The sequence below is a fragment of the Rhinolophus sinicus genome, chromosome 1, assembly GCF_057876585.1.
Source record: "Rhinolophus sinicus isolate RSI-liver-muscle chromosome 1, RSI-T2T, whole genome shotgun sequence".
Lineage (NCBI taxonomy): Eukaryota > Metazoa > Chordata > Mammalia > Chiroptera > Rhinolophidae > Rhinolophus > Rhinolophus sinicus.
In genome coordinates, this window is record NC_142501.1 from 115,073,650 (window position 1) to 115,101,352 (window position 27,703).

The 27,703-nt window shown below is 44.7% G+C and overlaps 1 long non-coding RNA gene across 4 annotated transcripts in view; it reads left to right on the forward strand.

Moving 5' to 3' along the window:
• Positions 1–9,084: 9,084 nt before the first annotated feature.
• LOC148759233 (uncharacterized) overlaps positions 9,085–27,703 on the forward strand; it is a 41,552-nt gene continuing 22,933 nt past the window's right edge. For 2 of the 4 annotated variants that reach the window (XR_016018041.1, XR_016018042.1), the window contains exons 1-2: positions 9,085–10,206; positions 13,976–14,184. This is a non-coding gene — a long non-coding RNA (uncharacterized LOC148759233). Of the gene's footprint in view, positions 10,207–13,975; positions 14,185–16,942; positions 17,897–20,956; positions 21,139–27,703 lie in introns of those variants that run through there. The other 2 variants (XR_016018045.1, XR_016018046.1) reach the window with 2 other exon arrangements.

The window sequence follows — 27,703 nt, forward strand, 5'->3', positions numbered from 1 at the left end:
TCCCCATGAATCACCCCAAATCCATTAGCAATTGCTAATATGTATTCCAAAAGTTGCCTACTTTCCCTCCCATCATATTTTGAATATTTTTTGACTCTTTTAAACAAAGGCTATCCTAGCTCAGTGTGTATGTGTGTGCACTTGGATGCCTGTGCATATGGGTGTGTAAAGGGGTACAGTGAGGAGCTGGGAAATGGAGGAGGAAAAAAAGGGCAAAAGGGCATCATGATGATCAGGAATCTTAGCAAGAGTCATTCAAGAGGATTTCCACATATATATATATATGTATGTATGTATGTATGTATATGTATATCTGTGGATATGGGCAAAGCATCAATAAGCTGATTTTCCCATGCACATCATTCCATTCGAGTCTCCATATTGTGGGTGAATTGCATGGTATGTTAAGTATATTTCAATAAGCTGTTAATCTCCATATTTTATTTCTTGTATTTTGGGCTAAGAAGAAAGGGAGAACTAACACATTTCGGATGCTCACTATGTCCCGAATCACTGCATCAGACACGTCAGTTTCTAATCCTCATGGAAACTCAATTATATTTATTTTACAGGTGACAGAGCTGAGTTCACTGAGGTTTTATAGCTCTTCCAAGGTCACTTAAGAGGCACAACCAAGTAGCAAGGATGACTCCAAACCCAGACCTATAGGACCATAAAGGGATGACTGAATATTTAGGCTTCAATATTGGATCATTTTGCAAAGCACACTAAAAAGACTAAGAAATCTCGCCTAGTTATTGCATGTTCTGAGACTGTTTTAAGCATACCATTAACCTCTAGCGGGGGCAAAGCCGACGTCAATAAGAGACAAGTGTATCCCCACTCCACCTCTGTAGGGCCTATCACCTGGGCAAACAGAACTCTCTTCTCATGACTGGCTACATGTTACAGGCAAACATTTTCTTTTACACATTTCATGAAGAAGATAAGCCTTTTCAAGAAACCCTGCAGTCAGTGAAGACGAGGAGAGAGAAGTACACTCTCTGATGTCTCACTGCATCATCACGACTAAGAGTGCTCTCCCAGTGCCCATACAAGAAAAGGCAACCAAACACACTAATGCAGGGCGGTACTTCCTCCCGATCCAACAGGAGGCGGCACCTGGGCTCTCTGGGGGTCCCCTGGAACCAGGAGACCGGCGACCTGCCTTTGGTCTAAAGGTACTTGTAGGAAATCAGAGATGGAGCTACTACTGATGGGACAGCAGGCCCCCAACAGTGTCACCTGTGTGACGTCTCCCTAGGGCAGCTAGCACAAGGAAAGGCATTCTCATGAGATTCTTTAATGAAGATGGCAATGTTGGGAAGTAAAAAAACACTGATAAAGTACAATATTCAAGTGTGAGCCGTTGAAGTCACCAATGTGCCCCATATCCCAATTCGTTTAGCAAAGAGGATACTGCTGACGTGTGCTCTCTGATAGTATCAGGGGACGAGAACGAACTGCTTTTGTTTTCCACAATAAAATAATCTGGACAAAAATAATTTGAATAAAGCCAGTTTCTGGCTCTCTATAAAATTCAGTTTTATACAGAATGATGTTGGTGCTAACATTTCATAAAATGGGTTTCTACTTAGTATCGGTGTTCCCATCAATTTTGCAGAGGAATACTAAAATTCTAGGTAATAGACCGAAAGATAAAATCCTTGTAACGTGTATCATTTACTTGTCCACATTAAATTTCCTCAGGTATTCGGTGATTACACTACACTTCGAAAAAGTAAATGGAAATATTTTACAGATTTTTTGAAACAGTACCTAAGCAGGTATCCACAAATGTGTTTCGTTCCATTTTATTATATGCACACATTTCTCCTTAATAGTTTTTCCAAGAGAGGGGAAAGAGAAGGAAAGGAGAGGGGAGGAGAGAGGGAGGAAAGAAAACCACCCAGATATTTTTCCTCTTTGACTATCCTTTATGCCTCTACCAAGTCTTCAGACACACCACAAAGAAGTTAAACAGGTTCTAATTATTACATTGGTGCTTCTCACTTTTCCAGGTTGCCCAGATTTTATAAGGACACCAGGAAAAAAATAGGGTTATACTAAGGGAGACAGTAGAATAAACACTGGGTGCCAATAACCAGATGTGTGACCTCCAGATGTCACCTGACCTCTTGTGATGGTTAGCAAATGTGACTTATCTAGCAAATGGTCATTACAGTACTTTTCAGCTCAAAAAGTGTTCTTAAGCTTCTAATAAGGTCACAGTCCAACCCATACCATTCAACACATGCACCCTAACAGCCTCAGGGCCATGCCACCCTCTCACACTAATAATACACATGCCTATCCTAGTTATAGTAAAGCCTTTGCTATTCAGCACTGTTAGGAAAACTTATTTGGTAATGCAGATGTCACAGTAAATAAACAGTTAGCCTGTATGCTGAATATAAGTATGTAAATACCAAAATGATAAGCATGTAAATTAGTACCAAAATATTACTAACAGCAATTTAACTGACTTGTGGTGACTCAAAGAGAACTTTATGATTTTAGAATATTTCAAGGGGCCTCATTATGAATTATCACAGTACAGTGCATATGTGAAAAGTCTCTTGCTAGAATGCCACTTAGAAGAAGCTGAGTACTTACCCTGTTTTTGACAACACCTTGAGCTACATTCAATGAAACAGAGATGTATTATACATCCTTGAACACATCTTCAAAGGTTATGGAAATTGGCACTAAGCCATTTATTCCAAGGTTCTACCTGATTCCAGATTTTTCCATAAAAGTCCAACTAATGTGGATCTGAAATGTGTCATTCACAAGCAAAGGTGATATTTAACTACAGAAGGCTGAATTAATTTAACACGGGATTTGTCAAGATTTCCCTGATGAGGAAGAAAGAGAGCTACATAGAAGGTCCAAAGATCAAAAGCAAAATCTCGGGGATTTTATTCCCAGATCCACTATTTGAATTCCCGATTATATATTTTTATCATTCTTAACTCCAGAATAATAAACTCTGGAATTGCTTAACTACTTGTAGTTATAGCAATGGCTTGACTTTGTAGGCATGAGCTTAAATCTCATCCCTGAGTTGGGCTTTAAAATGATCCAGTCCAACTCCTTATTCTGGCTCTGGAGGCCCAAGATGGCGGATCAGACATTTAACCCTGGTCTTGAACAAAAGAAAAATAAGAAAAAATAAGTCTTGTCTGGCTTTTGCAGCAGATGGTCATATAGACCAGGCGTAAATGACATCAATGACAGAAACTATGAGCAATGACCTTAGCAGGCAACTGCCCATTATATTACAGGATGGTTCTGATTGTCAGAAAGTCATTTTGTATTGAACTTAAATCTGCCTTATACTGACTTCCACCCACTAGACATTGGACCAGTGGGAATACCGTTGTTTCCCCAAAAATAAAACCTGGCCGGGCAATCAACTCTAATGCATCTTGCGGAGCAAAAATTAATATAAGACCCGGTCTTATTTTACTATAAGACCCGGTCTTATCTAACATAATACCTGTCTTATATTAATTTTTGCTCCACAAGACGCTTTAGAGCTAATTGTCCGGCTAGGTCTTATTTTCCGGGAAGCACAATAATACAGAATAAGTCTAACCCTACACTGTTGTGGTTGATTCTCCAAATTTGCTGATTAAGTATTCATAGGTTCAGTCCCCATGTGAATGAAGAAATTTTAAACAGTGAAAACCTATTTGGTGATCGGAGACAAAAGCTGGTTATTGGCAAATTCCGGTTTGGGTTCACAAGGAAGCTGAGTGACATTCTGTCGCATCCAGCGCAACAGGGGCAGTGAGAGTGCGAGAAGGGGCGGTTTGGGTTAAGTTTTTAAGAAAGAAACAAACAGAGACTTAATGCAGTTAAATCTCTCTGAAGGCCAGGGGTCTCTCAGTCTCAGAGGACTGGAGCCCAGAATAAGGCCTACTGGGGGTTTTTATTGAATAGGTATACAAAAACAAGAGAAACCAACCTTGTTTCTTACACAGTCTCTGAAACTCACACATCATAACAGAAAAACATTTATCTCAATCACCCATTGTCAGTCAACAGCTGAAGCACAAAGTCCCACAATGTCCTAATTAAGGTATGTACCCCTTGTCAGTCAACAGCTGAAGCACAAGGTCCCACAATGTCCTAATTAAGGTTATTTTGTAACAGTGCCCTTGAGCTAAGTGGAGAGAACTGATCTTTATTGTTTTTGTAACTTCTCTCACAAACAGGTGCCAGGGAAAAGCCAGAGCCGGCAACAGCTTTTCCCAGGCAGGGGGAAGGGGAGGCAAGGCCCCTTCCCATATTTTTCTAAGGCAGCTCATTGGGGGTCCCCACTCGGTTCCGCCTGGCTTAGGTTGTATCTCCTGTGAGATATCATACCCGTCTTTGGCTGCAAACCTTCTTTTGGGGACCAGACAGAGAGACCTAAGGTGTAAACTTGAGGATGGAACAAAGTCCCAGAAAGGCACAGTCTCACAGACTCTTCTTTCCTTAAGGAAAGACACGGGGGGACAGTTGGCTAGGCTGTTGTGTGACTACAACATTCCAAGACTGCATCAACTAAACCCATCCCCATCCTGGGGAAATAACTCTAACTACGTATCCTTCTAGGGGGATAAAAACAACGCTCATCTTTTATGCCAGAAATGGTATTCTGATTTTGTAATTGGCTAATATACGGAAAATGGAAATAGATTTCACCTCATCATCCAGGCAGAAACCTGGGAGTTGTGTTTGATTCTTCCCATTTCCTCTTCCTCTAAGTCTAATGGGTCACTAATGGGTCACCAAAGGCTGTCACTTCTGCCCCCTCTCCATCCTCGCCAGCTTAGGTCAGACCCTTCTTGTATTGTCTGGACTATAGATATCAACGTTGCACTCTACAGAGTACAGGATTTCTGCCTATTTTGTCCACAGCACCTAGAACATTACCTGGTATATTTGGGGGTCCAACAAATACTTGCTGAATGAAATTTCATAGCCTCCTACACAGTCTGACTCTCAGATCTTTCCCTCTCAGCCCACTGTTTCTTTCCCCAACATGAGCTCATCTGGCTGCTTAAAACCCTTCCCATACAAGACAGAGGTCCAGCTCCTTCCTGAGAGACAAATAGGGCCTTTCAGGATCTGTCTGTCACTTAATCACCAATATCATCTCCTGTCGCCATGCCACTCACACCCAGAGGACATTACAGAGCTCACAGTTCCCTGCACTCTTGCTTCTACGCCCTTGTATCTGTGTTCTGCCCTGTGCTTGAAATGAATGGCCCCCTTTTGCCCTGACAAACAGCCACTGGACAGTTCAATGTCCAGCTCAAGGAGATGTCCCGTCCTTTCCTCTGTGTACCCAATAGCGCGTTCCACCTGTGTTCCACCTCCCTGGTCCTTTTCTGCAAAGTGTTCACCCCATGCCCGTCCATCTTCCTGTCCAACTTAGGCCATGGTCTCTATTTCATTCTTCCCAGATACTGGCACACAGCAGGCCCTCAGGAAATGTTTGTTGAAATGATATGAAAATATAGTTTAAGAAGGTATTTTAAAGTCTAACACTAATGAAACACTTCCTGCTGTGTAGGTGACAAACCCACACGCTAGTATTATGAGTTTTACTACAGTTCTACGGCATTCACTTCCAGATTCTTAAATTCAACTTTTAAAACTTACCTTGAAAATCAGTACTGTTTTTTATATTACTATTAGGTTGGTGCAAAAGTAATTGAGGTTTTCGCATTCTTTTTTTTTTTTTTTTTTTTTAATTAAATTTATTGGGGTGACAATTGTTAGTAAAATAACATAGATTTCAGGTGTACAATTCTGTATTACATCATCTATAAATCCCATTGTGTGTTCATCACCCAGAGTCAGTTCTCCTTCCATCACCATATATTCGATCCCCCTTACCCTCATCTCCCACCCCCCACCCTCCGCCCCCCTTACCCTCTGGCAACCACTAAACTATTGTCTGTGTCTATGAGTTTCTGTTTCTCATTTGTTTGTCTTGTTCTTTTGTTGTTTTTGTTTTATATACCACATATCAGTGAAATCACATGGTTCTCTGCTTTTTCTGTCTGACTTGTTTCGCTCAGCATTACTCTCTCAAGATCCATCCATGTTGTCACAAATGTTCCTATATCATCTTTTCTTACTGCTGAATAGTATTCCATTGTGTATATATACCACAACTTCTTTATCCATTCATCTATCGAAGGACATTTTGGTTGTTTCCATGTCTTGGCTACCGTAAACAAAGCTGCAATGAACATTGGAGCACATGTGTCTTTATCTCTAAATGTTTTCAGATTTTTTGGGTAGATACCCAGGAGAGGGATTGCTGGATCATATGGCAATTCTATTCGTAATTCTTTGAGGAACCTCCACACTGCCTTCCATAACGGCTGCACCAGTCTGCATTCCCAGCAACAGTGTATGAGGGTTCCTTTTTCTCCACAGCCTCTCCAACATTTGTTACTATTTGTCTTGTTGATGATAGCCATTCTGACTGGGGTGAGGTGATATCTCATTGTGGTTTTGATTTGCATTTCTCTGATGATTAGTGATGTTGAGCATTTTTTCATATGTCTATTTGTCATTTTTAACCTTTTAAATCACAATTACTTTTGCACCAACTTAATGCAAAGGTATCTGGACATCATTTCATAACATATATTCTGTTATTCAATCCTCATGCACATCAAAGTGAAAACAATGAAAACTTGTAATATATTTTTTTCTGCATGAAATAGATGTTAATTTCAAAAAGACAAAGTTTACTTTTTTCCTTTTCCTTTGTATTTACTGTTCCATAGATTCCAAAGAACATATCACACAGTTCAAGTATCTAGAAAACTCCCAAGAAGCAGGGCTCGGAGATCTACTTAAATGGGGGGCTTCCACAGTAAGATAATAAATACAATGACCAGTTCCTTTCAACAATAAGTTTCTTTTGGTTTTTAGAGGGTTTATTTGGATTCCATAGCATAAGATGCAACCTGAGGTCAATTACAAAAAGACACTACTTTTATAATGCTGTTCACAATATCTAAAGAACTACTGAAACCGTCCCAGTAGAAAAGCGGACCGTTCATCCCAAAGACTCTAATCATTGTCTCCTCTCTCCAGGGTAGTCCATTCCAGGGCGGTCCCTGGCCCGGCCTCCTCAGGGTCTCCCAGCTGACTACAGACTGGGCAGGGCCTGAGGGTTAGCCTGGCCCCTAGACAAAGAGCAAGGGGGGTTTGCCATTCACATTGCCACTTGCTGAACCAGATCTCAGGCTTTCCATGTCCTACCACCACCTTACGGGCCTACAGCTTTGGTTTTCCTTAAATATGTCTGTGGCACACATTTCCGTACAACAGTTTTCCTGGTGGAGGAGGCAGACGAACCTGGTTTCATTTTCTCTGTTCCATGTTTATTGTCTCCAGCTTACACATCTCCAACAGTAAAAGCAATTCCTCAGCCTCATGAAACATTCACATTCTCTGTCTAAACACAAGTATAAAAGTATGTATATACACATTTACACACACACACACACACGTACTAGACACAACGGTTTATGAAGATTCCTTTCAGGTGGCTGTTCAGTATCCCACCACCTGAGAGAAGTCATTTGTTCTCCAGTGTTCCTGGGCCGTTTCCTAAAGCTAGAGTAGTTTTCAGTTTTTCACGTCTCCCAAAGGTGTACCCTTAACCACTTCCCTTGTAATGAGGCACTAGCTGCACAGTGATTCCCAACCCGCGGGAGGGTATCACTTTAAACCACGTTTGCGACCTACAGAGGAAAGTCACCTGCCGCCAGCCAGGCCGGTGCAGAGGGGGGAAGGGCGCTCAGGGATGGCCGCCCTCGCGGCCCTTTCCCACCAGGTGAGGATCCGCCGGGAACTGGAAACCCTCCCACAGGAGGGGACGCCCCACCCCTCGCCACCCACTCCCCTACTGGCTCAGGATGGCAGGGAAGGGGTCTGCGGGAACAGCTTCCAGGGTAGATAGAGAAGGAGCCACCGCCTCGCCCAACCCCTACCCGCCCCCGGCCCCGGATCACCCCGCGCGCGCGCGCTCCCGCCTTTTCCCGGTCACTGCTTCCTCGGCATCGTGCCCGCCGGGGGAGGCTCGGTACCCGGATGCAAACGCGGACCAGAGGACACGCGGGAGAGCGGCGGCGGGGACTCGGGGAGCCTCGGGCTGACTTGCCGCCTTGCGACCCCGCCCAGCGACGCTCAGCTGACTGCCGTGTGGGCTTCCCCGCCGCGGCGGGGACTGTCCCGAGCCCCGCCCCCGACAGGCCTCGGCCCCGACAGGCCCCGCCCCGACAGGCCCCGCCCCGACAGGCCCGCCCCGACAGGCCCCGCGCCCGACAGGCCCCGCGCCAGACAGGCCCGCCCCGACAGGACCCGCGCCCGACAGGCCCCGCCCCGACAGGACCCGCCCCGACAGGGCCCGCCCCGACAGGACCCGCCCCGACAGGACCCGCGCCCGACAGGCCCCGCCCCGACAGACCCGCCCCGACAGGGCCCGCCCCGACAGGACCCGCCCCGACAGGACCCGCGCCCGACAGGACCCGCCCCGACAGGACCCGCCCCGACAGGCCCGCCTCGACAGGCCCCGCCCCGACAGGCCGCCCCGCCCCCGACAGGCCCCGCCCCGACAGGACCCGCGCCCGACAGGACCCGCCCCGACAGGACCCGCCCCGACAGGCCCGCCTCGACAGGCCCCGCCCCGACAGGCCGCCCCGCCCCCGACAGGACCCGCCCCGACAGGACCCGCCCCGACAGGACCCGCGCCCGACAGGACCCGCCCCGACAGGACCCGCCCCGACAGGCCCGCCTCGACAGGACCCGCCCCGACAGGCCCGCCCTGACAGGCCCGCCCCGACAGGACCCGCCCCGACAGACCCGCCCCGACAGGACCCGCCCCGACAGGCCCGCCTCGACAGGCCCCGCCCCGACAGGCCCCGCCCCGACAGGCCGCCCCGCCCCCGACAGGCCCCGCCCTCCGAAGGTCCCAGCCCACCGACGGCCCTGCCCCAAGTGTCCTTCCGCCCCTCTTCCCTGTGCGGACTCCCGCTGGCTCTAGGCGCCGACCGGGATAATGAGGATTGCGCCAAGGTGTCAGTGTGATAACCGTGACGAACGGCGTTAATCAAAATAAATTATTAATTAAACCATGTGTGCGGAGTCGTTCTTCCCCGCGGGGATCCCTATATAAAGCCATATCCACAGGGGGTCGCTGCACCCCGTGGCAAGAGGAGGATGGTCCCAAGCATCCTTGGAACTAGGCGTCGATCTCTATTAAAAGCCTTACATCTGGATATAGGTAACTGAGCACGGCATGGCTTTCCACCTGATTTTACGCTTAAAATAGACCTTTAATTCTAAACAAAAAGGCTGCAGGATGCTTTCTCCGCTTTTGTTACCAGGGAACAAAACACCTGGTTTTGTTCCTGGATGTGTCAGCTGCCCCAGGCAGGGGGATTACTGCATTGACCTGGATTGTACCTGGGAAGCAGGGGTATTGCTCTACTGGACCAGAGGAGGGAAGATGCTTCCGGATTTGTCAGAATTAAAAGGAAGGAAACAAGACGAGGAAGGAGGGAGAACCGCGCGAGTTTGCAGTGTAAGCACGGTGAGCAGGAACGAGCACACCTGACGCAGAAGTCATCTGATCTCAGCGGTCGGAGCACCAGGCAGGCAATGGGACCCTCGAGCAAGACTGGAAAACAGCAATTAGGGCGGGGTTGCAGGTGGTCTGGAAGAGTGTCTGGGAGCCGGTTTGCGCTGAAGACCAAGAAGGACGTCATACCTGGAAGCCTTGATTTTGGAATGAAGGAGCTGACGCTGCTGAAATCAGTGGGAATAAGCAGCGTGTGGATGAGCATCCACGCTGCTCACTGATGAGATGGAAATGAGCCGCAGGCACGGGGATGCGGGGGAATCCTAATACAAGTGGCAAGAGGCATATGCTCCCTTTCCTGGCATCCTGGAAAGATCCCGCAGGATTCTGCTTCGCTATCTAGACCGCCTGCTCCGGGCCGGCTCCTCCTGCCTGGCCCTTCACACCACCCTGAGGTTAACCCCCGGGAGCAGAGCAGGGGCAGCTAGCGAGTTAGTAACTGCCCCCAGACTCACTTCCAGAGCGCCCCTCCTGGGCCTGGTAGGCGTGCCTGGGCTGAGTCACACTCCACTGGGCTTTCTTCTATTTTAAACCATAGTAAGGTAAGATGAACTGAGTATGAGAGAAGCTGGGGAGGGGGGAGGGGATAGGGGGGTGGGACTGGAGGAAGCTCATATGCAATGCTGCCCATGCTACAGAGTGGGAAGGTTGGGGATGAGTTTCTGGTACAGAAAGTGGTCAAGGGAATTTTCTCTCCACCTCCTTGCTCCCAGCAGGAAGGGCCTCTGAGGCATTGAGCACCTCCACCACTTCTTACTATGCAGCTATGTGACCTTGGACAAATTACACGCTGGTGCTGTGCCTCATTCGCTCTCTGTAAAATGGGGGCAGGACTATACGGATCCCCAATAACAAAAAGTTCCGAGAACCAAACCCTTTCTTAATTCACTTAAAGACAAAACCTGACCTAAACTGATGTACATAAAGCCTTTTACAGGCTTTAGACCACTTGTGATTATTTGTTTCCCTGAAGGCACATTGGCTAGTTTGTATGAGAACTGCTTCAGAACCTCTTGGGGAGTTATGTTATATAAATTACAGGCATGTGTTACCTTGCTAACATCCAAACAATTCTGAATTCTGAATCAGAGCTTGCTGCAAAGGCTTGAAATCTACAGCACCTACTGCCTCGTGTCCTGGTGAGGATTAAAGGAAGAATGCATGTAAAATGCTCAGAACAATGCCTGGTGCAGTGTTAATTGTATTATTAGATTGCTAGTGTTAGAGCCGGCTTTGTTTCTCAGCCTGACTAGTCCAGGCGGTACCTCATTCCTCTGTCACACTTCCACGAGTAGATGGACTCTAAGTGCCCCTAAGAAAACTGAAACTGTACCTTGCTTTTAGCTGTTCGCTGATGTGGTTTTGTGGTAGGGTATTTAGGGAGGTACTCCTTCGTTTATGTAAATGATCTCTGTGCTCCTCCCCACCCCCTAGCTCCTTCTGTTTGAAGAAGGCAGCTAATCCCTGTGTTTCCTACTTCAAGGGCATTTGCACCATCCTTTTGAGAGAGCTCATTCTCACTAAACACCTTATATATCCCAGGTGTCATGGTGGGGAAAGGGGAGATAGGCTGGATGGGGTAGGGGGCTTTTCAGCAGTTGGAGAGAAGAATGACTACTCTAGAGTGGAAGGGGTGGGGATTGGTGGTCTCCTGAGCCCCTGCCGCACCAGGCAAGCTCTTGGTGTCACACAGCTGTGTGATGCATCTATTAGATCTAGAGAACCTGGCCCCACAGTTTTGGCAGATTCTGGAGTCCACACTTGTCACTGGAAATAATAGAGCAGCCTGCCTTCTCCTTAGAAGAACCCTTGTGTTGGGTAATGAGGGTATCAGCAGCAAGATGAATGGGCTGAAGAACAAGTGGTCCTGATTCCAATGGTACTGAAGGCCCTTCTAGATTTTTGCAAGACCCTAGAGAAGGAGAACCTCCACTCCAGGCCGCAGTGATGCCTGACAGTGGATCTCCCTACATCCCTCCTGGCACGGGCTGAGTGGAAAGTAAAGCTATGTAATATTTTTATGTACATCTGAGCTAGTAAACTAATATTCATACTTGGGACACCAGATCCAAAAGATCTACCTAGACCATGATTGTATATATATAGATATGAAATGTCTGGAAAAGGGAAACAGAGACAGAAAGCAGACCTGGGCTTGGCTGGTGCTGGGAGTAGCTTTGACTGCAAACAAGCTCGAGGGTATTTTTGGGGTGATGAAAATATTCTAAAACTGGATTGTAATGACTGCACAACTATTAGTGTAATTAAAATCACTGAGTTTACAGTTATAATGGATGAATTTTGTGGCATGTAAATTATACTTCAGTCGAGTTGCAGAAAAACACCAAAAAGAACATTAGAGCCTGAGGTAAATAATCATATTGTCCCAGAAAGGATATGTCCCTTCTCCTGTTGGGCCAACATCTACTCAGTAGCTGAGCTGGTCTGGGCTTCCTTTGAGCTTTAGATTCAGTTCACCATTGACTCCAAATATTCTGAGGATGGGTTCCTCGAAAAGTTCAACAGAATTACCACATGAGCCAGCAATCCCACTTCTAGATATACACCTGAATGAATTGGAAAGAGGGACTCAGACTGATTTCCTCTTACTGATATGCAGCATCTGCCTGTACAGTATGAGGAGTGAGGTGTATAGTCGAGGCCTCCATCAGAAAGAGGCTCTGGGAGTAGACTCTCAACTGCCGCCAATTTGCAGCAGATTCAGCCAAGTATCTTGAATCCCAGGGAAAATGGCACCGCTTTATGAAACGCCAGAGAGTGTGTGTTTGTGTGTGTGTGTGTGTGTGTGGTCCTTGTTCCTCTCCTTCATCCTATGTCCCTAAATCATGAAACAATAAACTCATTGGGAAGGAGTTGGGTATTTATCCTTTAGGGGATTGTTGGTCCTCTGTGAATATTAAATAGGAATACCATAGTAATAATACTACTTATTAATGGCTTCCTACTCCTTTCCCATTGCGTATACAGAGAAGCTGTCTTAGTGCCTGCCATCTTTCTATCAAATCAAGGCAGAACATGGAGTTAACATTAAATCTTTGTTTCCCTGTTTTGCTGTAAAACTGTTGAGTTCTTGGAGCAAAATTTTCTGTTAAAGTCTTAATTAGCCAGAGCCAGTGATTTGGAAAAATAATCATGATATCACAATTCTTTGTCATGGTCTGAAAAGTATTGTCATTATCTTCTATGTATGTTTGAGGAGTGAGAAATAGTCTCAGTACTTCATTTTCTGCATAGGTTCTTGCTTCTAATTAAATAATTCACCTGTCAGTGTTGACACACACGTGATTTGTCTGTTTTCCATCTCATTTATTTTTTCCACAATGAGACATCTCTCTTCTCAGAAGTCCCTGGTGGAGTGGGGGACACAGGCCTGGGTGTCAGGCTACCTGGGCCCAGCCTGAGACGCAGGAAGGGGCAGAGTACCCTGGGACTTACCTCTCTATCAGGGAGGTAAAGAGGCCAGGACAGGTGAACTCTTAGCTTCCGTCTAGCTCTAAAAAAAACGTGAATTCCTTTTGGTTCATTGTGTTTGGTGTCCTATTTCAGTAGTCACCAAATTAACTTAATTTCAGTTTAGGCTTTTTGTTTGTATTAGTCAGGGTTCTTCAGAGAAACAGAACTACCGTGTTTCCCTGAAAATAAGACCTAGCCGGTTAATCAGCGATAATGCGTCTCTTGGAGTAAAAATTAATATAAGATCCAGTCTTATATTATGTTAGATAAGACCTGGTCTTATAGTATAGTAAAATAAGACCGGGTCTTATATTAATTTTTACTCCAAAAGATGCATTAGAGCTTATTGTCTGGATAGGTCTTATTTTCGGGGAAACACGGTAATAGATGTAATATATTCATTTTCTGGAACAGATATCTACACCGTGTAAGCATGTCTGACTTTATATGAGGTAGAAACCCTAAGAATGTTAGGATGGGTGGTTGATAATTAGAGGATTGGGTGTTTGAATACTAAAGAAATGCCACTTTTTTTTTTTTTAAAGATTTTATTGGGGAAGGGGAACAGAACTTTATTGGGGAACACTGTGTACTTCCAGACCTTTTTTTTTTTTTTTTTTTCCCCAAGTCAAGTTGTTGTCCTTTTTCAGTCTTAGTTGTGAGGGCACAGCTCAGCTGCAGGTCCAGTTGCCATTTTTCTAGTTGCAGGGGGCACAGCCCACCATCCTTTGCAGGAGTCGAACCGGCAACCTTGTGGTTCAGAGGACGCATTCCAACCAACTGAGCCATCCGGGAGCTCAGTGGCAGCTCAGCTCAATGTGCCGTGTTCAATCTTAGTTGCAGGGGGCAGAGCCCACCATCCCTTGCCGGACTTGAGGGATTGAACTGGCAACCTTGTGGCTGAGAGCCCACTGGCCCGTGTGGGAATTGAACCGGCAGCCTTCGGAGTTAGGAGCATGGAGCTCTAAGCACCTGAGCCACCGGGCCGGCCCCGAAATGCCACTTTTTATACCTCAAGATGGTGAAATGGGACGCATCACTTACAGGTACTTACCGTTGAATTATTTTATTGACCCTCTCTGCTGCATTTGATACCTGTGATCACATGCTCTGTGCTTTCCCCGCTGCTCCGAATGCCCCATCTGAGAGCTCGCTCATAGCTGAAATCTTTGTGTTCCTGACACTCCCCCTCAGCACCCTTTAATGCTTAATGCTTCTATGCTCTCCTTCCCCACCCTGGACAATCTCACTGACCCTCATGGCCTTCGCATACCCTCCTCCAAGCTTCAGATGTCTGCAATCAATTGCTTGCTGGCATCTCAAAATCAACATGTTACAACCCCGAAATTCATTATCTTGGCCAAACTGTCTTCTCCTCGCTATTCTCCATCGCAACTCACGTCATTCACATTCACCCATTTGTATACATTAGAAATTTGGAAGCACCTCTGACTCTTCCCCCATAGTGAATTAATCATCAAGGCTTGCCCCTTGTTACTTCTTAACTTTTCTGGAATCTATTAGCATTTCTACTTCCATCAGTGATGTGCTGGTAAATGGTTAACCACCTGCTCTGGAGGGAAGCCTTGCTTTACAGCAATTATTAATTTCTGTAGAGCAAATATTCCTACTGTGGATGATTTCAAGCTATCCAAGGTTTCACAGTCTCTCCCCCAAATTCCTGGGGACTTAATTGTCTTCTGTGAGATGATAAAAGCCAGCTCCCACGCACACTGGCCCCAGCTCCCATTGATGCTTTCTCAACCTGTGCGTCTTGTTCCGACCTTCTTTTGCCTCAGCCATTCCATAGCCAATGCCAAAGAGGTCTGCTCCAAACTGAGACCTGACCATGCTGGTACCCTGCTGAGATGCCCTTGGGAGATTCGATCCCCATCTCCTACCAGCTTACGCATTCATGCCCACCGCACCCGTGTCATTTCCAGTCACCTTGCAGTGTTGTCCCTGTCACACTGCGTGTATGTCTTTCCTTGCTACCCTTCTCATGCTGTCTGCCCACTTCCATTCCCTTCCTCTGTTCCTGGCTTCTATCCTTTTGTTCTTTGAGGCTCAGCTCAGCTGAAACCTCCTCCAGCCATTCTTCAGATTGGGTCGGGTGCCCCATCCCTGTGTGTCTATAATAACATTAGCAGGCTTTGATTGCTGTGCTTACAACCTTGCACCCATGGGGCTTTGTTCTGTTTGTTTGTTTTGATCTTTTTTCTTTCTATTCTGTAAGCGACTTAGGGAGAAATCACGTATTGAGATTCTCACCCCCATCTCTACCCCAGCTTTATAGCTACAGAGCATAGAACAGTGGCTCTCTCATTGAAATCAATCAATAAATGCTTCTTAATTATCAAATGTGTGTGTGTGTGTGTGTTTGGGATATGGCGGAGGTTAACAGTTGTCCAATTATCTATTGCTGTATAACAACCCCCCTCCCAACCACACAATTTTTGGCTTAAAACTGTTAAAATAAAAAACAAACAGAGACCAACCTTGAAAATTCCCTGAGCAGATAAAATTAGTTTAGTCATACCAGCAAAGCTTAATTTAGCTGATTTTGCAAGTCTAACTTGACCTGGTTCATTTCTTGCTTATGCCTCTGGAAATCAGAAGCAAAACTTGAACTCTTTCCCAAGGTTGATATGAGGTAACTGCTGACCTATTTCCCTGTCATTTAAGAAAATTCTAATGTAATAACCAATCCCTGTGAAGAACAGTCACTGCTTTCTCACTCTATAAGCTGTGAGATTTATAGCAATATTCCATGTTTGGGTTTGAAATGTTCTTACTTTGCAAACTGTCTTTTGGTGTGAACCCAATAACCTTGTACTAATCACTACTTTGGTGATTTGTTGGTTTTACTTCTGTTATTTCTGAACTTTTGAGAAAACAGTAACAATTATTTTGCTCATGAATGTGGGAGTTAGTCGGGCTCTGCTTGGCGGTTCTTGACTGAATTCTTTCGGCAGTCAGATGGCATCTCAAAACCTGGGAAGACTCAAAGGGCTGGGGCTCCGTCGGCTCTTTCCCCCCTGTATACCTCCCACTCCATGCACATGGCTGCTTCAGGGTAGCTAGACTTCTTCCATATGATCCAAAGTGGACTTCCTCTGCCCTGCCACCCCCCCCATTCTGATTGTCATCTATTCAGTTTTGGGAGGGTACAGCCCCCAGACTCCAAGATGGTTTTGGAGGTGTGGTTTTCCTACTTTCAGTGTCTCTTTGACTAAGTTTCAGGTCAGTTGCTCCGTTGCGTTTCCCTCAGCACCTGAGGCTGAAAACTCTTTCCCAGGTTTTTTGGCAGTTGACTGTTTGTCTCCCCAACATCACAAAAATGGCCCATTGGAAGCCAAGGAGTTGAGAGAAACCCTTGGGAGATGTGACTGGCAGATTTCAGGTCAAGAAAAAATAAAATTCATGAGTTTTTTGGGGGTCGGGGGGAAACTTCTGTTTTCTTTCCCAGTTCTTCTAGATCCAGATCTCTGACATTTGAATGGGTTCCTCTTTTACTTTCCCTCATTTGTCACAGATAACATCTTAATCAGTAATTTGCAACAATAGAGTAATTTTTTTGCATACTATTTCATGCAATAGATGCTTTTTGTAAAAAGACAAGCTTTTCGATGATAAGCCATAAAAATGATCGTTAAGAGTTTGGCAGCTAAGCAGGAAAGACAGCCAGCAGTCTCAAGACTTGGGCTCAGATCCTCTCGCCACCATTTAATAGTTGCTTCACTTCTCTGAGTATCGGTGTCCTCATCTGAAAAACGGATAACACCTGCCTTACTCGCCTTCTAGAATCATAAGGATCAAAGCTGGTGGAAGCTCAGATGTTGCACCTGCCTGAGTCTGGACAGTGGGTGAGGGAAGGGCTCAGCGGGGAATCCATGGTTTCTGCCAGCGCTTCTGCTGTGGGGAGGCTGCCCCTCGGGCTCTCGTTCTGCAGCCAGATGATTTGCTTCCTCCCTGTGTGTCCCTGGCGCCTTTCGAGCTGCTGCCCCAGAGCTGGAACTCAGAATGAGTGAGTCAGTCAGCAAAATGCTCTTCCCCACTTCTCCTGCCTGGCCCAAACTGACTCATCTATCCAGTCTCAGATGAAACATCATTTCCTTAAGAAAGCCTTCTTTGGGGCTGCCGGTTAGCTCCCTTGGTTAGAGCGCGGTATGCTTGACGGCAAAGTTGCCGGCTCGATCCCTGCATGGGCCACTGTGAGCTGCGCCCTCCACAACTGGATTGAAACAACTACTTGGCTTGGAGCTGATGGGTCCTGGAAAAACACACTTAAAATAAATAAAAGTTAAAAAAAGAAAGAAAGTCTTCCTTGAGCACGCCCCACCAGGCCCCACTCTCCTGGACTAGGGTCAGGAAATAGATAGCAGATATTAGGATAAAAAAAGCTTTAAAAATTAAGAATCTAATCAAGGCTGAAGAAGTTAGCTACAACCTCAGTGAAGAGTACAGATTTCTCTGCGCAGATGGAAGAAGTCAGAAATGGCATCCCTTCAACTCAGAAAAGCTCAACCGTATAAAGAACTCAGACACGATATAGTAACTGTGAAAAGGGCTCATTCTTAAATTCTCCTAACATTGAAGATACTAGAATGTTTCAACTTAAATACATTTACAATCAGATTACAATTAGATGATTTTAGATGGGAATTATAAGGCTGACTTCTTGGTCCAATTAGGCAAATTTTCTTAAACATTGCAACTACATAAATACCAAATATGCACACTCCTTAACGTAAAAAAAAAAAGTCAAAACACATAACTCTTAAAGATTTAACGCATGCTTTAATTCTAAATCTTCCTGGGGTTAAAAGAAGCTTCTTCTGTAGTAGGCAGAATTCTAAGATGACTCCCACCCCTTGCGTATGGGTGGAACTTGGAAATATGATGAGATGTTATTCCCATGACTAGATTACTAACCAGTTGACTTTGAACAAATCAAAACAGATTCCTGGAAGGGCCTGCCTTAACCAGGCAAGCCTTTACAAGGTGAAGCATCGGAGTAATGTGCTCCTGCTGACTTTGAAGATATAGCTGACCCCTGACCAACAGACAGAAAAAACACTGGGACCTCAGCCCTACAACCACAAGGAATTCGATTATGCCAACAACCAGTGAACTTGGAAGAGGATCTTTAGATGAGAACCACAGCCCCAGATTTCAGCCCGATGACACCCTGATCTTACCTGTGCGTGAACTCCTAATCCACAGAAACTTTGTAATAGAAAACTACTATTCCCTCTGTGGTGGGCTGAATTGTGTCCCTTCACCCAAATATGTTGAAACACTGACCCCCTTATGACCTTATTTGGAAATAGGGTCTTCGCAGATGTAATCAAGTTAAGAGGAGGTCATACTGAATAAGGGTGGGCCCTAAATCTGATGACTGGCATCCTTATAAGCAGAGGGAGATTTGGGGACACACTTGCACATACACAGGGAAGATGGTCAAGTGATGATGCAGGCAGAAACTGGAGTGATGTAGCTAAAACTCAGGGAATGGTAAGGCATGGATGCAGAATCAGATCTGGATCCTAGACAGTCGCACTAGCTGGGCTTTTGGGACACTCATCTCTCCTGGTTCTCCTCCTGCCATTTTCAGTGGCCCCTTCTACTCAGCATCCTTGCTGGCACTCCTCCTATTGCCCTCTAATGGCTGGAGTCCTCAGGGCTCCGTCCGGGCTCTACCCTCTGAGTCTCTCGCCAGGTGATCTTGTCATTCCCTTGTCTTTAAATCCCATCGATGTGTTGATTACACCAAACTTGACATCCCCATGTCAGGCGCCTTGAGTTTCCTTCTGGAACATACAAAAGCAGGTCTGATGGCATCCCCGTCCAGCAATGCCGAGGATGCCACCCGACCCCCCCACCTTCATTCTTCATTTGACTTCCTTCAGATCTCAGTGAGCTTACATTTAACCTTCTCTGACCGACGTAGCATTGGATCCATGTCACTTCGTCCTGCTCATTTCCTTCTCAGTATTTTTTCATTCCCTACAATGTTATTCACTTCTTGTTCACTTGACTGTTATTGGTTGTACTCTGTAGAATTTTAGCTCCATGAGGAGACCATGTCTCTCGTTTACTTTTCTGGGCCCAGAGCCACGCAAAGTGCCTGACCAAAAGCAGCTGCTCAGCAATACCTGATGAACACATGAAAGGTTGTCCTGAGCAGGTCACCTAACCTCGCTGAGGTAATTCCATCTATTCTATAATTTTAAGAGGATTCTATGGGATATAAGGTGGTATACTTGGAAGAGCCCAGTCTGCTACCTGGCACATAGCAGGTGTTTATTAAAAGTTAGTAAATGTAAATTAAATGTTATTTCCTTCCCCTTTTTCTGGGCCATACATAATAAGCTTATAACATGCACCTAAAAGCCCTTCATTAAATCTGGTGTGATGCACGTCACATAGTTCTAAACTGAGTGTACTTATTATCTAGTATACAGATGCACTGGGCTGTGTTCTCAGAGACAATGATTTAAATGGTGTGTATCCTGCTATGTGTCAAAGTTTGAGATCCAGTTATATGGAGTATACATTAAAGTGCAGTACTGGGTATATTAGTCAAAGTTCTCCCGAAGGGAAAAACACAATAGAAGACTGTCTGTCTGTGTGTCTGTCTGTCTGTCTGTCTATCTTCTATCTATCTATCCATCATCTATCTATCTATCTATCTATCTATCTATCTATCTATCATCAGTAGGGTAGGCTGGCAGGCTGGACATTTAGGTAAGACTTGATGTTGCAGTCTTGAGTCTGAATCACACAGGGAGCAGGCTGGAAACACAGGCAGGATTTTATGCTTCGGTCTTGAAGAAAATTCCTTCCATTTTGGGAAACTTCAGTCTTTGCTCTTAGGGCCTTCAACTGGACGAGGCCCACCGCATTATGAAGGGTAGTAAGCTTTACTCAAAGGTACTGATTTAAATATTAATCACATCTAAAATATACCTTCACAAAAACATCCAGATTGGTGTGTGACCATACAACTTGGCATTCTGTCCTAGCCAAATTAACCGTGACACTGGGCAAATATTTTAATGATCAATTTTAAGAAGAATGTTGAAATAGTCTAATATTTCTTCAGTTTTAGCCTGAGTTTCATGGAGAACCTATAATACAAAATCCTTACTCCTTCTTGCAGGAGTTTGTTATTGATTTTTCTTTTCAGTGTTTTCCCCATTAGTCTAAACAGATTCAATACTTTGGAGGTGGGAAAACAGTTCTTAGTCAGGAGTTTATTAATCATTACTCACCCAGACTGGCAAGTCTAGAAGTCTCTCTCCTTAAAAGAAAGACATCTGTGTGTCATATATTCCACTTCAAATATTGTTTATTATTTCATTCAAAAAGCCACAAAAACAAAACAAACAAAACAAACCAATTCCAGACCGCTAGTCACTATGCTGGATGCTAGTTACAATGACAAAATGTGGCTTTGGTTTTCTAATTGTTTTTTGCTGGTTGTCACAGGGCCCCGTAAATCTCATGACTTGTTTGACTAAAGAAAACAGGCACTTCATGAAACTGCAAAGGAAATGGAAAGGAAGTAGCAGGAAAGACCCCTTTGCTTCTGAGATACTCATTAGAAGTTGGGAGAGATTTGTCATGAAGTGATATAAAGCATTTTTCCAGCAGGAAACAATTTGTTGAGAATAGTTCCAGGTATGCAGTGGGCCTCCTGATGCTCATTAAGTCTAATCTGATTTTCTCAGCCTGTGACTATCTGTGTCCGGTAGAAGGCGCCAAAGGAAAGCACTCATATTGGCTGAGACCCTTTCTTTTGCTCCATTTTAGTGTGACATGTGGACCAGAATAAGAAGTGGACAAGAAAATAGTTGCTTCTCCTCGCACGTGGTATATTGTAGAATAATGGAAAGGTAGGTCAAACACAGACTTCCCAGTAAAACGGCACCTAGACACAGAGTTAGCACAGGAAATTGTGTGTGTGTGTTTGTGGGGGGGGAGGGGCCAGAGCCCCAGAGAGTAGTTTACAGGCTCTCGGCCTCACGTGAAGGGGTGCTGGCTCGGGTGGTGGATGGCCGTGGGCTGTGGCTGATTGGCCATCGGCTGTGGCCTGTTAGCCGATTGGCCGCTGGTATAACTGCTACGGCTACGGAGGAGAGCCGAGGACTGCCGAGGATTGCCGAGGAGCTGAGCAGAGCCGAAGAGAGCGGAAGAGGAGAGCCGAGAAGAGCGGAAGAGAGGAGAGGAACAGAGTCAAGAGAGTGGAGGAGAGTCGTCGGTCGGTCGGTTGGCGGAAAGGCGGACGGCAGGTCGCGCGTCCAGTGGGCCCAGCCTCCAGTGAGACCATAGTGGTATGACTCCCCTACCTATGGCTCCGTGGGAGTTCCTTTTTGGCTTCACTGTATCCTGCGTTTTTGTGTGGGGAGCGGGAGCAGAGACCCCGCAGGCCGCCCCGCCTGAAAAATGGGGCGGCGAGCAGGGTCTCCTGCTCGACAGTGTGTGTGCACGTGAGTGCGCACGCGTTTCTGAAATGAAACAGCAAAGAACGGAAGTGATGAAAAATTCTTCAAGAAAAGGTGACCAGAAAGTATTCTAGAAAAACCTATGAAGATAATTAAAAAGTTGGAGAAGATGAGAGAGAGAGAGGAGAGCTCAAGTGAACATGAGACTTGGAACTTGGGTGAAAAGTATTAATATGGGGAACTCCAGAAGAAGGGGTCCTAGTCCTCTGTTTCTTGTAGTCCTCATAATAGTGAATGGAATTTCAGTGAATACCATATAAGTGGAGGATGAGGGGAAAAGACACCAAATCATTTAGAACCAATTCAGTGGAATTCTTTGTGTCAAGGGACTTAAAAGTCTAGTGCTCACAAACTGCATGTGGTACCTGTTGGGGAAGGTGGAAGTCAAAGCTTTAGGTACTCACAGAGGAAGCACCCTACTGTGGAAAGGAGACAAGAAAAAAGCAAAGTTGAGTTGGAATGGTAGACCTACTGGGTTCACCTTCTGTTTGTTACACTTTTAGAATCTCCCATTAAAAGAACCGATAAGGTGGAAGATGCCCAGAGAGATTTTCTGCCGGCTGCAGTTAAAGGATCTCTTGCTCAGTTTAGAAGCTGCTTCCAGAGCGTGACCATCGACATAATTTGGAAAAAGTTCCCTGTGTCCTATGCCACCCATCCAGAGACATTTCAAAAAGGAACACAAAGGAGAGCACTAATGACGTATTCTCGTGAGCACACACAGGTGACCACTGAAGACGAGACTAAGAAGCTACCATAGATTCTTCCTGAGAATGTTGCTTCTCTCAGGGTTCCCTGCAAGTTATAAAACTCCTAAGTGAACCAATGCTACAGGACGAATAGATAATGCATAACAATATACAAATGTTATAGGCTTTGCAATTTACTTCAATTCCAAGTAACTTCCAACATTGGGTGCCAAAAAACTAGAAGTTCCTTTCTTCCAGGAGACTTGATTTCTTACTCAAAAGAGTATGCCATCCAGGTTGTTAAAAGTTTGAGCTGAATTATAAAATCTTTGGAAGGGAGTGGTGCTTAGTCCACGTTATTCCAATTAATCATTCAAAAAAGATCTCCTAAACATACTCCGATAAACCAGTGGCTGTTAAATTTGTGTGCTAAAGAATTGTTACCAGGAATGACATTGTACCTCGTTCTTCTGCTGGGCTAGTAAGGTATTTGTCGTCCTCACAAATAGGATGTGTACTTGGATAAGCAGGATGTCCTCCTCCTTTCTCTGACTTTTAACAACGTATCTCTTTGATTTAGAGGTATGTGCAAACCTGGAATCCTGCTGGGCAGCTGCAAGAAGCCTTGACCCAAGTAGGAGCTGCAGCAAAGCGTTTTCTAACTGGGGCTAAGTCTCTCTTTGTCCTGCTCGTTACTATCTACCTAACTACCCCATCAGAATCACCTGAGGTTCAGGTTAAGATGCAGATTCCTCGGCCCAAACTTCACACTGTCTGAGTAGAGATTGGGGGTAGAGCCTAGGAATTTGAATGTTAAACAATCATTTCAGATGACTTCAATGCAGAAGAGCGAAGGACCTCTTTTAGAGAAATATTGCCCTGAGCAAAGGCAGATTGGTCAATCAGAGAGGACTTGAAGCTCACTTCTCCATTCATTCATTTTTTCATTTATTCATTTACTTACTCCCTCTCTCCTGAACACATTAATTCAACACACATTTCTGGTGCCTTAACATTGTACTTGGTGATGTGGGACATAGTAAATATAAAGAGACTCAGTTCCTGCTCGAAAGGAACTTGTATCTCAAGCCTGAGATATATGTAATATATATATATATATATATATATATATATATATATATATATATATATATATATATATATATATATATATATCATATATGTCCATATGTATACACGAGGTGTGATCAAAACATTCGGTGAATGTTTAAATTAAAAAAACGTATTACAGTGAAAGATGCATTGCCATTAATCCCTCACAAAATACTCCCTCTCACTTTGAACACACTTATCCCAGCATTCTTGCCACTTTCTGAAGCAGTTCTGGAAGTCCTCTTTCACGAGTGTCTTTAGTTGCGCTTTCCTGGCTGCCTCCATGTCCTGAATTAGTTTGACTTTGGGGACGAGCCAGAAGTCACATGGTGCCAGATCCGGTGAATTAGGTGAGTGAGGACACACCATAATGTTTTTATTTGACAGAAATTGCCATATATCAGAAGCAATGTGTGACACGGAGCGTTATCATGATGGAGGATGATTTATGGCACACTTTAAAGCATACCTTCTCTTCTTAACTGTAGCTTACACCTGAATGACTGCACTAAACAAGTTGAAACTTGTCACCGTTATTAAGGTTTGACGCGTCGCTTCCCATATTGAAGATGCCTGCCTTCCCATTGGATAGCACTCGGCAGCGCCATTCATTCTCTCTCTCTCTCTCTCTCTCTCTCTCTCTCTCTATATATATATATATATATATATATATATATATATGTATGTATATATGTAGATGTATATATATGTATATAGAATGTATATTATATATATAATATATTTATATATATATATATTATACACACACACACACACACACACACACACAGGAGGGCCAAAAAAACGTATACACATTTTAAGAACTGTTATATATGCTCAAGTATTAGTTCACCATCATCAGAAGTGTATGGATGCTGATGGTAACCACTTTGAGCACCTCTTGTAATTGCATAATTCAAATGTGACTTGCATTCCTCTTTTGTTATTGGTATATATTGAGTTTTCCATTTTTAATAATTCTTTCCTTTCTTAAAATATGTATACATTTTTTTGCCATATAGCTACATCTCCATATATAGATCTATGCCATATATGTGTATATATATATGTATTCACAGGACGTACAGTACAGCATAGGGAATATAGCCAATGGCACTGTAATAGCTATGTATGGTGTCAGATGGGTGGTAGACTACTTGGGTTTATCACTTTGTGAGGTGTGTCAATGTCTAATCATTATGTTGTGTTGTACACCTGAAACTAATAATAAAAAACACCTCATCATGAGAAAACAGAAGTTGCTCTTGATGAAGTTTGCCCCTAGTGGCCATCTGTGTCATTACTAGTCCAGAGAGGCTTTTCCTCTGGTTTAGGACGTTACTGGCTATGTGTATCATTTCTATCCACTGCTTATGCTATATGCTTCTATTATTTTAATTTTCTCTACGAGTTTCAGGAAGACATAGCTGATTAACTTACCTCAGAAGTTTCTTTCCTTCTCTACCAAGTAGGGCCATGCTATTTGCCAAATCTGAATACTTCCCTTTTCTGTCCCATTGCTATTTGCTCTAGATGTTTTTCTAATATGTTCCTCTAGATTTTGTTTTATGAAGTTTTCCATGGTGAGCTATGTGAAAACAGCAAGTTTTGGGTCTGCCAAAAGCATCTGCTGTCTAAAGAAATCTTGTCCACATTCAACTTGCCTGGGTTACATAATCCTTCCCAGAAGAGATCCTTCCATCAGACCAACGACTATTACAAAATCAGTCAATAGTATATGGTCTTTCCTTCCACCCTCCCTCCAACATAGCTCATCTTTTCTGTGCTTTACCACAAATCCTAACCATGATTTCTTGGGCACGTTTTCCCATGGTACAACATACAATACGTGGTCACCTTAACAGCCACTCACTAATTTTTGAGTTTTTACACTGATGTGACTCGACTTCCCCTCTCCAACCTGCCCTGATATTTGGTAACCAATTCATACTGCTGTCCCAATATTCGCCTGGAGGGTCCTCCTTGTTCTTCCTAGAAAGTCTTCTGCAGCTTTTAGACACACCCTCTCAGGGGTCACTCTAGTCAGCTGAGATCCTGCATCCCTTCCTGTCTGAAGTTTCTGGGGTACAGTCACCCTTTCCGATCTAGTAACAATGAAAGCACCACCCCTTTCCTGAAACCCTCTGTGAGAGCAGGGAGATCACCCACATCTGCCTCCCCTGACCTACGGAGCTCAGCTCTCCTTCACATCTGTTGAGTCTGACCCTCAAATTCTCAACCTTCCTCCTGAGGAAATCTTTCACTTCCTCTGGCGAAATCAACCTGGATTTCTTTATTCTGTTATTATTCTATTGCACCTATTCTTATAGGAAGGTTGCAGCACACTTGTCAAACCACCCCGTTTTCTCCTGTCCTCGGAAGAAGAGCTGATACCTTGAGACCAAGCCCTCCAGGTGCAGGAATCCTGAGTGGCTTTTGGGGCGCTGGGGCTATTGCAGCTTCACTGAAATGATCTCTTCCCTCAAACCAAGAATGTGCCATGTTTTTGTTTTTTCTTTTATCAATAAGGCCCCCATCTTTCTGTTTGTTGTTAATAAAATTCTACCACCTTTCTATGGTCAAAGCCACACGTTAGGTCTCAGATGTCTAAAATCAAGATCAGACTTTATCTAAATTAACAAATCCGTGTCCAACTTGAAACTACAAAGTGGGGAATGAATGACTCCTAAAAGGCTGTTTTTAAATAATGTGTATCCATGGGTTGGCCTGTGCATAGATTCCCCCCTTGCTTGTTATTCAGTTTAAACACCACCAAAAGAGAACAATCAGTACACACAGTTTAAACCTCAGTTACACAATATTTCTTCTTAGCAGCACACAAGGCACAAGGAATTTATTGCACTAAATGTCTGGCCTGCACACGTGGTTGAAAATTCAGATTGTAAAAGCAGCAATAATTATCCTCCTGTCCTTATAAGTGAATCCATGCCCCGGCTGCACTTGTTACTTAGGCCCCGATGGCACACCGTCTGCAGAGAACCTGTGAAGCTTGTTAAACAGGAGTGCAGTTCAAGATAAAACTGCAGTCATCCAAATTCTAAAGCCAGCCCTCTGGGCACCGTGAGCAAACACCAGCAGGAAAGACCAGCACGTGTCACAGCATCTGGCTGCATAACGACCACCACTTCCCCGGGCTCAGTGTGGCCAGGAATTACAGTGGTCACCAAGGTCAAAATACACAGCCTAAGACGGAAAGCGTTTGCAGGGGTCATGGGAGGTCAGAAAGAAAACAAAAGTCTCCACGCTCACCGGGCACAAATAGGCCATTGCAAACTTGTCAGGGCATGAACCCCAATGGCCTGGCACTACAATAGCAACAGTCTCTGATTACTTTTTTCCTGATTCATGAACAAAAAAGCAAAGAGTAAAACCTTAAAAGCAACCAAAGATTGTGGGGACAGGGGCAGGGTGTGGAATAGATTATGTTCAAAAAAGGAACAGTTGGAGAACCAATTACTCAACAGCAATTATGGAAGCCAAAGTGCAACAGAATGTCATCTTCCATATCATCAAAGACACTAAGTACCAACGTGGAATTCTCTACGAAGTGAAAATATGTGCCAACACTCAGACAAAATAAAAACAGAGATTCACTACCAGGCATTTCTCACTGATGAAAATTCTAAAGGATGTCCACTACAAACAGAAGAAAAACTACCCCATATGGAAGTTCTGAGATGTAAGTAAGAAACACTGGGGGGACACACTGGGAGAGGGTGAGGGCAGACAGTGGGATCAACAGTGGTCACCACTCAATGTGGGGCGTTGGAATCCAAGGCAGTGAGGAGGACATGTGCGTGGGCACAGCAAGGAGATGAAACCAATAAGATACAGATGATGGGAGCCACCTTACTGCCATAAAAGGGACTTAACAGAGAGTGAAGAAAAAACCCTGTGGAATGATCCCTGTGGAATTTGACTGGAATTAGAAGAATTGGTAGGAATTCATAGTTTTCATTATATTTGATATTGAACCCACGTGTGCGTGTGTGCGTGCATTTCTGTTGACACACATAATCCCTGTTGTTCACTGAGGGAGCCCGAGAGCAACGACAACCACTAGCAACATGCATACCCACCGCATCTGGTGTCCAGATCCAGGTCTCCCGATGTCACTCTCCCCCCTAAGAGGATTCAGGGCTTCTATAGAAAATGTCCAATGGCAGGGCTGGGGCGGACAACTGCAAGATGAGCTTGGAACAACTTGTCGAGAGAGGAAGGATGTGCTCAAA